A 15761-nucleotide genomic window follows, 5' to 3' on the forward strand; every position below is an offset into this window, starting at 1 on the left:
TTATGTTCGGGGTCGGACATAACAAGTAGTTTCCACTGCCACCAGCCAAAACCCGATGAGGGGGGACGGGACAGTGCCCCCTCGAGTAACAGATCCAGGAGTAATCGAATTACCCCTACTAGTACGTCCACAATAAGATGGTTGGTACTAGTACTGTTAGTAAATTTAGGTCTAGTAAAGCCAATGGTGACTTTACATGCCCGGGGAGACAGTAGTCAGTCCCCGGGTATGAAGTCTATGGTGGATGTCCGCTAGGATGCCCCAGTGTTACCGCACGTAGGGTGCGGTGTAACACACATAGAAAAACATATGAGACCCTATGGAGTAAAAGACCCCATAGCCCATAGAACACATTGGCATTCAAAGGAATTACACACATGTGTGTCCAGGAGTGGGAGAAAAAGAGTCTCACTCTTGGCAGGATGGTAAAAAACAAACTCCAGAAATCCAGCAAAGCTGCTGGGGGACTCACTAGGTTAGGAAATTCAGCCTAAACAGAGAATTCTCCCTAACAACTACCCTGTCCCGGTGAAGCCCTGCTGCAGTCTTGAGCTATCTAGCCTTCGACGACCAGAGAAGATCCATTCCAGAGTCTTCTTCCCTTGAGCCTGGTGGGGATAACCAGCTCATCTTCCACAGCCAGTGGATCCCCTTCTTGGTCGAAATCGCTGTACACTGCTGTAGTGATCCAGATAGCCATCTGAAGAGCCTCTCCTGTTTTTTAGGAGCGCACCTTTCATTCACCGTCGCTGCTGCCGGCTTCATCCCTCTGTGGTGCAGACCCCTCCAGACGTCCTCCTTCGCACCGAAGCTCCAGAAACCGTGGGTCTGCAGGAAACTACCAGGAACAACTGCCGTGGCACCAGCTTCTTCATTAATAAGGTACTATGTTCTGCTTGAAGAATTAGGGTGAATCCCTTTTATTCGCCTCCAAGGCTTGCCCTTGTCTTCCCTCCTTCTTATAAATTTTGCTTCCTCTGTTGACAATATCTAAGTACTCCTGGCAATGTTGAATCTTGAACTGTCCGACTGTGATCCTCGACAACAGGAACCCGGTTCCACTTGACACTGGCTCTGGCCTTTTGACTCTTGAATTCCTGTCAACTAGTGTTCTCTGATTCTATCTGCCTTGACAAAAGTATTGCCTATGATTTTTGCCCCCAACTCTCTCTGGTTAACTCAGGTGCTAAGTGTGTTTTGCCCCGGTAACATTTCTTGCCACGGATACGCATTTCTTTAGTAAGACCGAACTGTCATTACTGTCAAAAGTGATCGCAAGTGTATTGCCTGTAAAAGCTTTTGTTTCACAACACCGGTCCATTAAAACATAGGGTACTTACCTTGAGCTAGAGTGTACCAAAGTGAATTGGTTGGTTGTAGTGTATTGTACATGTGATTTAGATTTAATAGAAGTGTTGTGTTGATAACAAATAGTTTAAAAATAAATGTACTTATATTTTTTTTTTTACCTGAAACCTTGAGTCACAGTAATTGTGGTCCCTTTGTATAATCTCTGCTACTGCTCATATACTCTTGAGATAAGCCTGCTGCTCCGCTATTGCTACCACTTTAACATAGTAGTACAGGCTTGTACCAAAGGTAAAACTTGTATTCCCACCTCTGGTCTTAATTGTGTGTAGTGGTCCCTAAGGGCACTGCACAGGATTCTTCCTAACAGACGTGAGAGGCATCAGGCCTCAGGGACATCTACATCACAGAGGCAGGCATTGGCCGATGGGCAGGAGGACCCTTGACTACGTGTGTCTTCTGTGTGGCAGCGGTGGACCAGCAGATAGATGCAGAGCAGCGGCGGGCAGAGAGGACACGGCTCACGATGGTCAGGGCGGAGAACTCCATGAGCCGGGAATTGAGGCGGGCAGCGTTCCTTGAGGAGACTAGCAGGGAGTTGGAGGAGACCATGGCTACGTCCCTGCGAGCCCTCGAGGTCAGTGCCCAGGCCAGCCTCCGGGACATCAACATGGAGTTTGATGATTCTTTGGCCAGACACATCAACAACAGGAGTGAGCCATAGGACTAGCCCTCCGCCATTGTATATAGTTCTTTAGGTATAACTTTCCTTTATGTTTTTGTTTATTTTGGAGTTATTGGACTTTGCTCCACTTTTTGTAAATAGTTGGATTTTTTTTGGACCATGGATTGTTTATTTTTTTTGGGATCATGGACCCTTGTGGACTTTTCTTGTTGATAGTTGGATGTTCTGTGGATTTGAATGTTTTTTTGCCGTGAGGTAATGGTTTGTTTTTTTCATTTTTATTTCATTGTAGATATGCTGTATTGCTGAGGGACAATGGACCATATTTTTCATTGTCATGTTTTTCAGATTTTGTTTTCATTTACATTTTCATTATTTGGTTATTCAGAGTGATGTTTCTTTTTCATTTTGTCATATTTATTTTATTTTGAATACATTTAATTCATGTCCAGTGTTGGCGGGGTCTGCTAATATTTGCTTGATGCATGTGTCAGTTGTCATTTGCTCAGTCATGTGTCACTGCTGTGTGCCTGTGTTGCACATCTCTAGGGGTGCACGCACGTGTGCTTCTGTGATTGACGTGGGATGGGGCATATGCTGGAGAGTGGCAACAATGGTTGGTCGTGGATTTGCATTGTGGGCGGTTGATATGGGGTTACATTTGGGTGTGCATACGATGCTGGGGTCTGTGTTGCCATCACCGGGGTGGGGGGACATGAGTCAGGGCTTGCTGGCAGGTTGCCGTGACTGGTGGGGGGACATGAGTCAGGGCCTGCTGGCAGGTTGCCATCACTGGGGGGGACATGAGTCGGGGGTCTGCTGGCAGGTTTCCATCAATGGTGTGGGGACATGAGTCGGGCCTGCAGGTAGGTTTCCGTCACTGGTGGGGGACATGAGTCGGGGCCTGCTGGCAGGTTGCTGTCATTGGGGGGCTCTGTTGTGCTGTGGGCTGCCTGATGGCATGCTCACTGGTGATGGGGGCTCTGTTGCGGTGTGGGCTGTCTGATGGCATGCTCACTGGTGATGGGGGTGCTCTGTTGTGGTGTGGGCTGCCTGACGGCATGCTCACTGGTGATGGGGGGCTCTATTGTGGTATGGGATGCCTGCTGGCATGCTCACTGGTGATGGGGGGCTCCGTTGTGGTGTGGTGTGGGATGCGCATGCTCACTGGTGATGGGGGGCTCCGTTGTGGTTTGGGCTGCTTGTGAGTTGCGTTCACGTGTATACCGAGCACGCGCAGACCTTTTAGCGTGATTTGGATGGCGCAAGCGGGGTACATGTACTCCGGGGTACGCGAGTGCGATTTTCACGTGATTTGGCCTGCGCGAGCATGGTACGTGTATTCCAGGGTATGAAAGTGCGCTTTTCACGTGATTTGGCTGGCATGAGTGGGGTACGTGTATTCCGGGGTACGTGAGTGCGCTTTTCACACGATTTGGCAGGTGCGAGCAGGGTACATGTATTCCGAGTGGTGCGCAAAGTATTTTTACATGTGATTTCGCTGGAGCGGGCGCGGTACATGTATTCCGGGCTAGCCAAGTGCGCTTTTAATGCGATTTGACCCGCGCAAGCGGGGTGTGCGTATTCCAAGGTGTGCGCAAGGTATTTGATTCGTGATTTGGCTGGCGCGAGTGGGGTATGTGTATTTCGGGGTATGTGAGTGCGCTTTTTGCACAATTTGGCAGGCGCGAGCATTGTACGTGTAGTTTTTCATGCGATTATGGTGTAGGGGGGCTGTGAGCTGGTTCTGGGTTAGCGCGGACCTTTGCGCCGTATTGGGGCTTTCTATGGCTTTTTCAGGCACAAGGAGCATTTTGGGGATGTTACTGGCGCTGCTGGATGTTCGCTGCGCGACTGCTGGGAATGGCTTGGGTAATCCATGAATGTGCGGTGCGTGGACATGGGATTTAGCGCATGCGGCTGGTGCATGCTCCCTCTCTGTGCCAGCCGCGTGCGCTACTTCTGCGCTGGATTCTATGAATTACCCCCTGAATTGTTATCTAGTACATGTTTGACATTACTCAAAACTCTGTCAAGGTGGCATTCATTATTTTACTATCCAAAATTACACTCATATAAATATTGTACTTCTATGGTGCATGCTGCAGCCAATGCCTATGTTTATGTATGATTAGGTCCCTGTATTAGCAACAACACTCCAATGTCATGTTTTGTTTACATGAGTACATTCTTTAATAGAGTAAGCAGTTCATGATAGGTCTCCCACTCACCCCTGACATCTTGTTACCAACATTATAAACACAACTCCTTGTAGGGACTTTTCATCAAAATGTATATCATATGTGATGTCATCATTGATGTCATCAATGACATTTGTGATGTCATCTTTGATGTCCTGGGTGTTAGTCTTAGCAGTGCCTGGAGGTGGTGTGAGTTATGGTTGCTCAGCTTACCATAACTGGCACATTTCTGAGGTTTTTCGGTTTTACTTGGAACCATAACATCCCTTTAACAACATTTTTTCATTGAATTGTATAGGTTTTGAATAATGCAACTTAACCATAACGTCCCTTTAACAAAGTTCTTTTAGTGAATTTCATGGGTTTGGCAGTGCATGCTAATTTCCCACAACTGACTATTATGATACTTACCCAATATAGCAACATTGTCAACCAATTTACAATGTTTCACCTTGAAACTCTGCAATTTCCCACCTTCTAGCATAATTGCTAACACTTCTATACATTTTTTGCAACTTTTTCGACTGTTTTTGTGTCTTTCTACATTCACAAACATCTGACGTCATTGCAGACTTTCCAGACTGTGCCATGTGACTGCGTGCACATATGTAGCATGATGCTGTGTTTGCTGGCAGGTTGCTGTCATTGGGGGGCTCAGTTGTGGTGTGGGCTGCCTGATGGCATGCTCACTGGTGTTGGGGGGCTCTGTTGTGGTGTGGGATGCCTGCTGGCATACTCACTGGTGATGGGGGGCTCCATTGTGGTGTGGGATGTGAATGCTCACTGGTGATGGGGGGCTCCATTGTGGTGTGGGCTGCTTGTGAGGTGTGTTCGCTTGTGTACCGAGCATGCACAGACTTTTTAGCACGATTTGGCTGGCGCGAGCGTGGTACGTGTATTCCGGGGTACGCAAGTTCACTTTTCCTTTGATTTGGCCGGCGCGAGCGGGGCACTTGTATTCCGTGGTATGCGAGTGCGCTTTTCATGTGAATTTTGACGGCGCGAGCGGGGTATGCATATTCCGAGGGGTGCATGAGGTATTTTAACACGCAAATTGGCCGGCGCAAGTGGGGTATGTGTATTCCGGGGTACGCGAGTGTGCTTTTCACGCAATTTGGCCAGCGCAATTGGGGTGCGCGTATTCCAAGGTGTGCGCAAGGTATCTTTACAAGCGATGTGGCTGGCGCGAGTGTGGTACGTGTATTCTGGGGTACGCAAGTGTGCTTTTCACATGATTTGGCAGGCGCGAGCGGTGTACACATAGTTTTTCACACGATTACGGTGTAGGGGGGCTATGAGCTGGCTCTGGGTTAGCGCGACCCTTTGCGCTGTATTGGGGCTTTCTATGGCTTTTTCTGGCACAAGGGGCGTTTTGGGGACGTTACTGGCGCTGCTGGATTTTCGCTGCACCACGGCTGGGAATGGCTTGGGTAATCCAAGAATACTCAGTGCATGGAAATGGGATTTAGCGCACACGGCTGGCGCACAATCCCTCTCTGCGCCAGTCGCAGGCGCTACTTCTGCACTGGATTCTTTGAATTACCCCCTGAATTATTATCTAGTTATTACATGTTTGACATTACTCAAAACTCTGTCAAGGTGGCATTCATTATTCTACTATCCAAAATTACCCACATATAAATATTGTACTTCTATGGTGCATGCTGCAGCCAATGCCTATGTTTATGTATGATTAGGTCCCTGTACTAGCAACAACACTCCAATGGCATGTTTTGTTTACATGAGTACATTCTTTAATAGAGTAAACAGTTCATGATAGGTCTCCCACTCACCCCTGACATCTTGTTATCAACATTATAAACACAACCCCTTTTAGGGACTTTTCATTAAAATGTATATCATATGTGATGTCATCATTGATATCATCAATGACATTTGTGATGTCATCTTTGATGTCCTGGGTGTTAGTCTTAGCAGTGCATGGAGGTGGTGTGAGTTATTGTTGCTCAGTTTACCATAACTGCCACATTTCTGAGGTTTTTCGGTTTTACTTGGAACCATAAAGTCCCTTTAAGAACGTTTTTTCATTGAATTGTATAGGTTTTGAATAGTGCAACTTAACCATAACTTCCCTTTAACAAAATTCTTTCAGTGAATTTCATGGGTTTTTAGCAGTGCATGCTAATTTCCCAAAACTTACTATTAGCATACGTACCCAATATAGCAACATTGTTGACCAATTTACGTTTCACCTTAAAACTCTGCAATTTCCCACCTTCTAGCATAATTTCTAACACTTCTATACACTTTTTGCCACTTTTTCGACTGTTTTTGTGTCTTTCTACATTTGCAAACATCTGACTTCATCGCAGACTTTCTGGACTGTGTCATGTGACCGCGTACACACATGTGGCATGATGACGTGTTTGCAAACGAGTCTGCACTTCGCAAATGGGTCTGTGCTTTGCGAACAGTTTGTAACTGAATTTTCTACAGATCTACGAACTTTCAAGCTCAAAATGTTTCCCTTGCAGAACTCCTACACCTATTCTTACTCATTATCCATTAACAATCTAGCACAGAGCACATAGTTGGAAGAATATTAGCAAAATGGCTATGTATCTTAAAAATGGCATCAGCTATTGCCATCCCTCCTCCCTCAAGAGCCACCACCACTACCTCCACCAGCTGACTTGCCCAACAAAAAAAGCACAGTACTTCCACAGACAATGAAGAGGACCAAGAAGCTGAGGTAGAGGAAGTGCCTACCTCTAGCACCAAGAGAGAATCATGGTTGCGGCAGTTCTTTACCACTGCTGGGAATGCACCAAAGGCTAAAGCTACCAAAGTTAAATGCACTCAGTGCAACGTTGTACTGAGTCGTGGAATACCTGGACATTACCCCTACATGTCCACCTCCAGGCTCCACCTCACCCAATCCAACCACTGCAATGCTCTCAAAAAGGCTGTACGTTTCTTAGCAAATAATAGGCTGTCTTCCTCCACCTCAAGTTCCTCAACCAGTACTGTAACCATACAGCCTATTTCTGTGGCACACAATCTCCCACCAGCTACCTTGTAAGCAATAAAAGAGGCTGTTGATCCATATCTTTCGAAGACAACAATCCTTTGTATATACTGCAACCCACCACTCTGCTGAGGGGAGCAATTTGGAAGTACCTTTGAAACTGTACTCAAGGAGCATGAGAACCACTGCCCCTACCTTAGATGTAACACATGCTCAAACTTTTCCCCTGTCTACTTTCCCCTCCATATTAGTGCTTGGTGCCTCTTCCCTCATTTTCCTCCCCACTTTAAGTTCTAACCTCTCCTGCAAAAAAAGAAATAATCAAAGAACAACAACAGAAGCTTCCTTTAGGAATCACCTTTTACACTAAAAAAAATAGAAAAAAAATTGTATAGACTCATCTACTTTACATTTCTGAGTAAAGTACATAGACTCAATAGCATTTTCCAACATTTCCATTAGCATTTTGTGTTATGCCAGTGGAAATATGTGGTGTTCATCTCCCGTTCCAGGGATTGGAATGGTGGATAACGGCCCTCGAGCCCAAGTTATCGCCCACGCGAAGTGAGGGAGGATAGCAAGGGCTCCAGACTGTTATCCCCTGTTCCAGCCACTGCAATGGGGATGAAGGCCATTAGCACCCTGGGTTGCCAAAGCAGTAACCAGTGGTGCTTAAAAAAAAGGGATTTCTCTTCCTACACCGGGAAATGCGTGGCATCCTTTTCCAAGATAGCCACCATTGAAAGGGAAGTGGGGCTCTGTACAGAGCCCCTCTTCCCTTTCCATGGCAGCCTGCAGAAGGCGAAGAGAGAACCCTCTGACCATATTACCACAAGCACATTTCTTTCCATTTCAAACCTATCCCAATTTCGAAAAACCTTACCACATAGCCAGTCCCTGGTGGACATGGCCGCTTTATCCCCATTGGTCATCCTTCATGGTCATGGCCAGTAGCCATATTGTCTGAGTCATGATCTTATGCCATGACCCGGAAAATCTGGCCACTTGCTATACCTCATTAAGCTAAGGTATATCACTATTTTTTGTACTTACATTATGACACTCATCAAAAAATAAAACACAGACACATTTGCAAAACTATGTTTTCTGTTCCTTACATGTGTTTGCCGAAAAGCTGCCTATGTTTTATTCTTTCTAAAGTGTCAAAATGTGCATTCATATAATTATCATATAACGTAGCCCCCACTTGACAAAATCCATTCAAGCTGTGCACAAACATTCAAGGTTGGGTCTCTAATATTTCTGAAAATGTTTCTCCACATTCAGCAAACGGCAACAAAGTTATAAGCCATCTAAAAATGTTGAGACCCACCTCTCTCTTCTTTATCCCCCTTTGTAAAAACTTGTGTATCTAGATATAAAATCGTTTTGCAAACTTTTGTGCAGATTTGTCAAATGGCACCACATTTACAAGCCTTTACAATATTTTTTTCGGACCCCCTTCTAATCTTGTTCACTCCTGACACAACAGCATCACACTTTCCAAACCGATTTAGAATCAGGTCTAAAATGACTTTCCAAAATTTCATGCAGTTTCATTCAGTGGTGCCAAAGATATAAGCCATCCAAAAACTGCTTTTCACCAACCCATTAAAGCATAGATGCCCCCGAGCATCTGAGACGTTTGCAGATATCACAGGACTTCCCCGGACTGTTTTTTGGCTTTTTAAGGCCATATCCCATCCCATCCACATCACCCCTCACCTCTCCAGTGATTGTTTCATTAGTTGGACAAGTTTGACAAGTGCAATGTTGTGTATTTTAATATTATTTTACCACAATGTTTGTGGAAAACGGGCCCTGTCCTCGAGTCCAACATGGTGGGCATTTCCAAAAATCGGATGCACCTCACTGGTTTTATTGACCAATCATTGGGTACTTCCGATGTCCGCAGACATCACGACGTCCTCTGGACCAATCGGAGGCTCATCTGCAGAGCGAATAGGGAAGTAAGTCCGCCTACCGAAACCCAGATATCACACATTTTTTTATCTACTTTTTGGTCATTTAAAAATAAATGACTGGATGGATTTACACCAAATGTACAAAAGCATGCTTTTGGAACCAAGCCGCAGCTCCTGCCACAGATTTCGTGAAAATCCGTCAAGCGGTTTGGGCTGTAGGCGTGAGCAAATCTTTTTCCCCATTGCATCGATGGGGAAACCCACACCTTTTTGGAGCCCCCTATAACTGCCCCCCCCCCGTGATGAAACCTCACCAAACTTAGCAGGATCGATCTAACAGGGTCATATACTTATTTTGCAAAGGTTCACAATCCAGGGGAGGCAAAGTTATAAGCCACCCAAAACATGCTCTTCCAATTGGTTGAGTGACTTAACCATAGCAACAGGGCCGCAACTGCAGGCCCTGTAATAGTATAGGACTAGTACAAGCATCATTGTGTATGAGAGACAACACAGGATGATTCAGTAATATGAAGAATAATACACAATAGAGTCATACAATACAAAAACAGAATCATACAAAAAAACTTCATACAAAACTACCTCCCAGTGTAGAGTTCCTGTGTAGAATTGCATATTATAAAATAAAAAAAAAATACAATTCTGCACATTTTCTGGGATGCTAGCCAGAGATGTCTAATCTTATATGTCCAAGGGAAGAAACTGAACACTATCAAAGAGTCTTACCAAAGAAATCCGGCCATATGTTCAAAGGGAGGCACTGAATAATGTCTGGTCAATGATTTGGCTAAAAAATGTACGAGTTGCAATTGTGTAAAAACAACTAAGCTCTGAGCATAGCACACTCTACTTATATCAACAGTGAATGCAAAACATATATCAATAAGACATGTCAGCGTTCATAGGTTTTAATCCACCCACCGCTCGCACCAGGAACAAAAAAACGTGTGATATTGCAGACGGTTAGCATGTTCACTTATTTGTCTCGAGGTACAGGCCTAAATTTAGGACTACTTACAACAAGAAATGAAGAAACTAAGTCCATGCTAATGAAATAATTATGGATGAATTGCTTCAATGAAAAATGACTTACTCGTAGTGGACGAAAGATTAAGAATTGTTATTTTAACAACCGCATCAAATGAGAAACATGTGTCTTAATGTCCCATTCTCCTGTTCTGCCAATGCTTTAAAACAAGGGGGAAACTAGTCAATATCATATCCCACAATAGCCAATACTCTTACAGAAAACAATCTACTGTATAGCCGTCACACACAGCCAAACTGAGATGTCCCATTGCCTTACTAGAAAGTTAGTCATCAGTGTAAGGCAGTTTGTATGCAGTACCCTCTGGGAACACTACAAACAACTCGGACTACAGGTATAGGAAACCCAACCTTTGGTATAAGCTTGTACTACACAATTTTGGTAGCAGGTTGAGCAGCCAGGCTTATTTCAAGAGGGGTCAGTGTGAGCTGTAGTGGAGTTACACAGAGATTCACAGTTACAAGTATTCAAATAAACTCTTCCACTCAAGGTTTCTTGCATAAACAATTATTAATTTATTTATCAGTCAGTTAGAATAAGCCTTCTTCAGAAGGGAGCAATATAATTGTAAAACACAAATACACTTCAATACTGTATACTCTTAGTTTCTAAATCAGAAAAGACCCTTTTGGGATGGCCCACAGAAACAACCTACACCCACCGGTGACTACAATAACTGGGACGCCAGGGAAATTAATATTTTACTGTTGGCATTTAGAATACCCTTAGAAATTGGCAAAAGGTAAAGGTTATTAGAACAACAAGAGACCACAAATAATCTTAAGTAGGCACATACTTTTGGATCCCCCTAGCAAAGTCATTCAGTTCAATAGGCTATGCCAAAATCAATGGGCAAAACCCTTGTATAGGCTAAAGCACTTCTTGTAGGTTAATGGAAAAGTATTCGCACACATTCTTGGGAGTTTTTGATCAGAAGAAGAATCAAATGTAGGGCCACAAGCTAATTAGACTTGTGAGTAGTAGAAGATGCAAGCAACTCTACAGCAAGAGGTAAATTCTCTCAGTCTTTTTACAGTACCTTACAAATGAAGAAAAGATGCAGCAGATGACTTCTGTTCCTGTGCAGCTCTGCAGATATCACTGTTCCTGGGCCTCAGTCGTGTGGACAGGCGGGAGGATGTCGGAGGACTCCTGCAATGCAGTGGGATGGTCAAAACTCGCAACTGGCAAACTTCACTTTCAGTGGCTGTTCAGTGTTTCAGCTCCTCGCGTCTACCGCAAATAGCAACACCGCGGTTCCTGGCTGTCAAGATGGACTTTCCTTGCTTCTGGGGTCCCGCACTCTGTTGAGGGGGCTCAGGCATGGTCACTCCTGCTTCCGGGGAGTCCAGAAGCTCTAATCCATCTTAAAAGCAACACACACAATCTGGTGTTCCTCTCCCTGGCTATACGGTTTCCAGCAGCAACTCTGTGGAAATTCAACCAGCTCCAAGATGGATGTCCAGGTGGCCTACTTTGGAGCTGATTGGTCCCACCAACTCAAGGGAAGAAGTGGTCCTTGCAGGGGCTTCTCTGTCAATGCGAACTTGGCATTTCGGCACTGCAGCAGGGCTTCACTGGACAAACCAATGGTCCAGGAGAATCAGCAAGCGTCCTCTTCAAGTTCTTCTTCGGTTACTTCTTCCAGTGGTCGACTCTGCCTTCCAAGCCAAAAGACTTGCCTTTTATTCAGTTCTCTCCCATTCATTCCAGCCTAGCTGTCAGTTGCCCAGCAGGGCGGCTGTCCTTGCCGGACAGTCAGCCGGCCAATCACAACAGAGTGCATTTGGGTCTCCTATTAGACTAAGCACAGGGAGTTTCGGGCAACTCCCTCACTTCCTGCCTACCCCAGACACCCTGGAGCCAGAGGCGGGTTTCACTCATGAATCCCGCCAAAGGCAAAATGAACAAAGAGGCCAAACATGGTTTTGCGTGCAGATTAAATCTCAAGAAGGGACTTTCCTCAAATAAATGGCAAAAAAAGAAGAGCAGGGCCATTTTACAAAAATGGCACCCTTTGGTGCTTTACTGCAGCTGCAAACGTAGCCCTCGGTAAATGCACACCATGGTAGTAAAAATGAAACCACTGCCATAAGCCAATCAGTGAGAAAATAGTAACATAAACATGACACAATGTAAAAGATGATGCCTATGGAGTTTGTCAGACTTCACTTCAAAATCACATTAAAATACATGAGAGAGTGGAAAAAGAATCTCACTCTCTCCAGGTTAAAAATATCAAGTCCTCTCAAAATCCAGTAAAGTTGCTGGGGGTCTCTAAGGTGGACGGGATTAGCACATTTCACACAATTAGCACTCATCATGCTTTGCCTGTCGTAACCTCAGCTACAAGCTGTTTCTGTGGCATTTAGTACATTACAATGGCAAGGAGCAGCGCAGGCAAGAAAAAAATGAGAACTACGGCAGAAGTTTTTTTCAGCACGCCAATGCATTTCACCTGTGGATTCAGGAAACAAGGACCTACCTTTTTGATGGGTCCTTCATGGTAGAAGAATCCAGAACTCTCGAGTTGCAGCTGGAAGCTGCATAATGCAAGCAGCAGGAGATTCGAGCAATGCAAAATCAGCTGAAGAAGATCGAGGACCTGGGGGCTGCTATGGAGGAGGCGTTCATCCTGGAAACCAAGTACACCGAGCACAACATGGTGGGGCTGGCGCAGCAGTGAGTTCAGTTGGGACCAGTTGGGCATGAGGATGCAACACAACCTGGAGCAGCAAATCTAGGTAAGAAACACAACAGGAGTGATGGAGGAAACCCTGAAGGAGTTCAGCATAATGTTTAAGCACTCCGACAAGGACAAGTTTGGCCAACTAAATCACCAGGAGTTGAAATTCTGCCTGGTTTACCTGAGGTACAACCTGCCCATGGTGGAAGAAGGAGAGCCAGCTCGAGTGTTTGAGGCCACGCTCGGCACAGTGGCTCACAGTAGTATTGGGCACGTATCTCTGCAGGAGTACATGGCTTTCATGATCAGCAGGGAAATGGAGAATGGTCAGCGTTTAACTTTTTAGAGGGAAAAGTGTCATTCAGCCAAACAAGATTGAGCAACAAAAGGTCTGTGATGCTCTTAGATGTCCGGATCTGCATGCATGTTACACTGAACAGATCAGTGGTCGAAGGGAGCGGCGGTGCTCCTCTACTTTTTTGTATTACCTTTTCCAGCTCCTATACTTTTATTTTCAAAAGAAACCATTCCGGAATGGTTTTGTTTTAAAATAAAAGTGTAGGAAGAAGTTGAAACTTGCACTTTCAGTGCACTGCACGGAACGTTCCCTTAAACAGCAGGTTAAAGTGTTTTGGGGGGATGTATTGTGTGTGGGAGGGGACCTGGCGATGGGATTTGTGGGGAGTGGGGGCAGGCCAGCAGGGAACATAGCTCCACTACTTCTTTTCGTACACTTCGACCACTGGAACAGATCAGCATGTGTCTACCCTTCACCGACAGGTGCGGGTAATCCACTGAACACTGTTCATGATAGGGATTGGGGATTGCAAGTAATTCCCATGAACAAGGACTTTCCAGTAAGAGCGCGTCATAAACTCGCTTAATTAAGTCCCTGTCCTATGTTCACCCTGCACGTCGCTACTGACGAATGGATGATTTAGTAAGGTCCTTGGGTCAGCCCCGGTGGAAACACACTGTTGACAAAGAAGAGAATTTTCATTTAAACTTCTTTCATCAGAGAACAGTTTGAAGGTGCAATCTATAATGTGGCAATAGGCTGCTAATTCCAATACGTGATTATCTTGACTGTTGGCCGTCTCAATACCAAGCTGATGTGGATGTGTCTGAATCCTTGTTAGCAGCTTGGCATTTTGCACATTTTATTAGTCTGACAAGTTCAGATTCAAATCAAAAGTGACAAAGGTGCGGCAAACGATGCTGCTCAGGCTGCACTTCTGCGGCAGCCATCTTAAAGAAGGGTACTCATTATGTTCCTGCTAAGATATTGCAACTTCATTTCTTAAATTACTAACTATTCTACATGCTAAAACACACAAAAAGAAAAGAATGTATATGGAGGGAAAATGATCTTTCAGAATTGCTGATGTGACTTCAATGCTTCAACCGTTGTATGTCCCATGACTTAGGTTTAATGAAATTGTAGATGAGTGTGCTGTGAGTGAAGAAACTCATATGTTGCTAGCGCAGCAGCCATCTGAAAAAAAAGAAACCTGTTCTACTGTCTGTAATAATAGGGCAGCCTTGATCCTAGATAGGTTGCTGTTTTACATAATTCTGCTTAACTAAGGAAAGCATAAGCACAAGTGGGACTTAGGTAACCTGGATATATCACAAAAATTATGTAAAAGTCATGGTAGACAGTTAATATGCAGTAGTCCTGACCAGCCAATGAGGCAGTTCATACACTTTCAAATGAGGCACTATATCCACATTTGTCCCTTATGGATTAGCGTACTTTCTACATCAGCAGCAGACAGTTTCAAGGAACCACCATTTAAAGAAATCCTTGCTGTGGCCTTTGGTAATAAAGTGTGGAACAATAGGAACATATATATGTTGTGTCCTGGTTCTCAATCTGTTTAATAGTGAAGATTACCCAAGTTTACAATGCAGGAAGTCTTCATGCTATTAAAGACACAGAGGCGAGCATTATGCTTAACTTATTTCATTACTGCTTCTAACAACTCTTCAGAACTCTTAATTTTTCTCTTTTTTTATTTTTTAAATGTCAGCCACTGGCTGCAGAACAAAATAACAATGACTAAACAAAAAGAGAGCGAAGGAACTACTAATCCCAATGGTCCGTTTTTCCCTGTAGTCCTGAGATCCTCTCTCCCTGTCTACCGATCAGGGCTCACTCCACAGTACAATTAAGTTATTGCACATTGACCTCGTATGGTGACTGGTATAGTGTATTAGTACCCAGTGAGGGAGGGAAGGGGCGGCCTACCAGCCAATGGGGAGGTTTGGAATGAGGGCGTTACCAGATGGAAATCCCGCTGTCCTGATCCTTCTCAGGGCTGGAGACTGCCATCTCCACCCTCAGGGAATGAGGTAAGTGGCTTCCCCCACCCTCCCCTCCTTCCTCCACTCCCATTTATCTCATATTTCCCCCCTCCCACTTATCTTATTCATTCCGGTCCTGATCAGGAGTGGACGCGCCGGGTACAATTATGTCCCTGGTGCATCCGCTCCCGATCTGCGACACACCACCATAGAAGGGGACAAGGGACTATGTGTAGTCCCTTCTCCCGTTCCATTGTGGCAATTTCTGTGTTTACATTTTTTCTCCAATCTTTCTGATGGCCGCCATGGAAAGGGAGAAGGGACTTTGTTTCCCCTTCCTTGGCAGGGGTACTAATAACAATAAGCCCCTCGCAGGGATGCATTACTGGTTCAGGTCATGCCCCGTGACCTGCATTAATGTTCTTCCGAAGATCAGGCCTGTCCTATGGGCCCAGGGGCATTACCTAAAGTGGTAAAGCCACCCCCTGCTCAGGGCTTATTGCTTAAAAAGTGTGTTGCTGCCTGAGCGTTTTCATAAAGAGAGAGCATTTGAAACAGCCCACACTATTACAAATACTACTGTCGTAAAAA

The 15761-nt window shown here is 45.0% G+C and overlaps 1 pseudogene; it reads left to right on the forward strand.

The window, feature by feature from the left end:
* The first annotated feature begins 1834 nt into the window (after positions 1 to 1834).
* LOC138498291 (spectrin alpha chain, non-erythrocytic 1 pseudogene) lies at positions 1835 to 13209 on the forward strand (annotated as a pseudogene).
* The last annotated feature ends 2552 nt before the right edge of the window (positions 13210 to 15761 follow it).

This window comes from Ambystoma mexicanum, chromosome 5q, assembly GCF_040938575.1.
Source record: "Ambystoma mexicanum isolate Mex_15411 chromosome 5q, UKY_AmexF1_1, whole genome shotgun sequence".
Taxonomy (NCBI): domain Eukaryota; kingdom Metazoa; phylum Chordata; class Amphibia; order Caudata; family Ambystomatidae; genus Ambystoma; species Ambystoma mexicanum.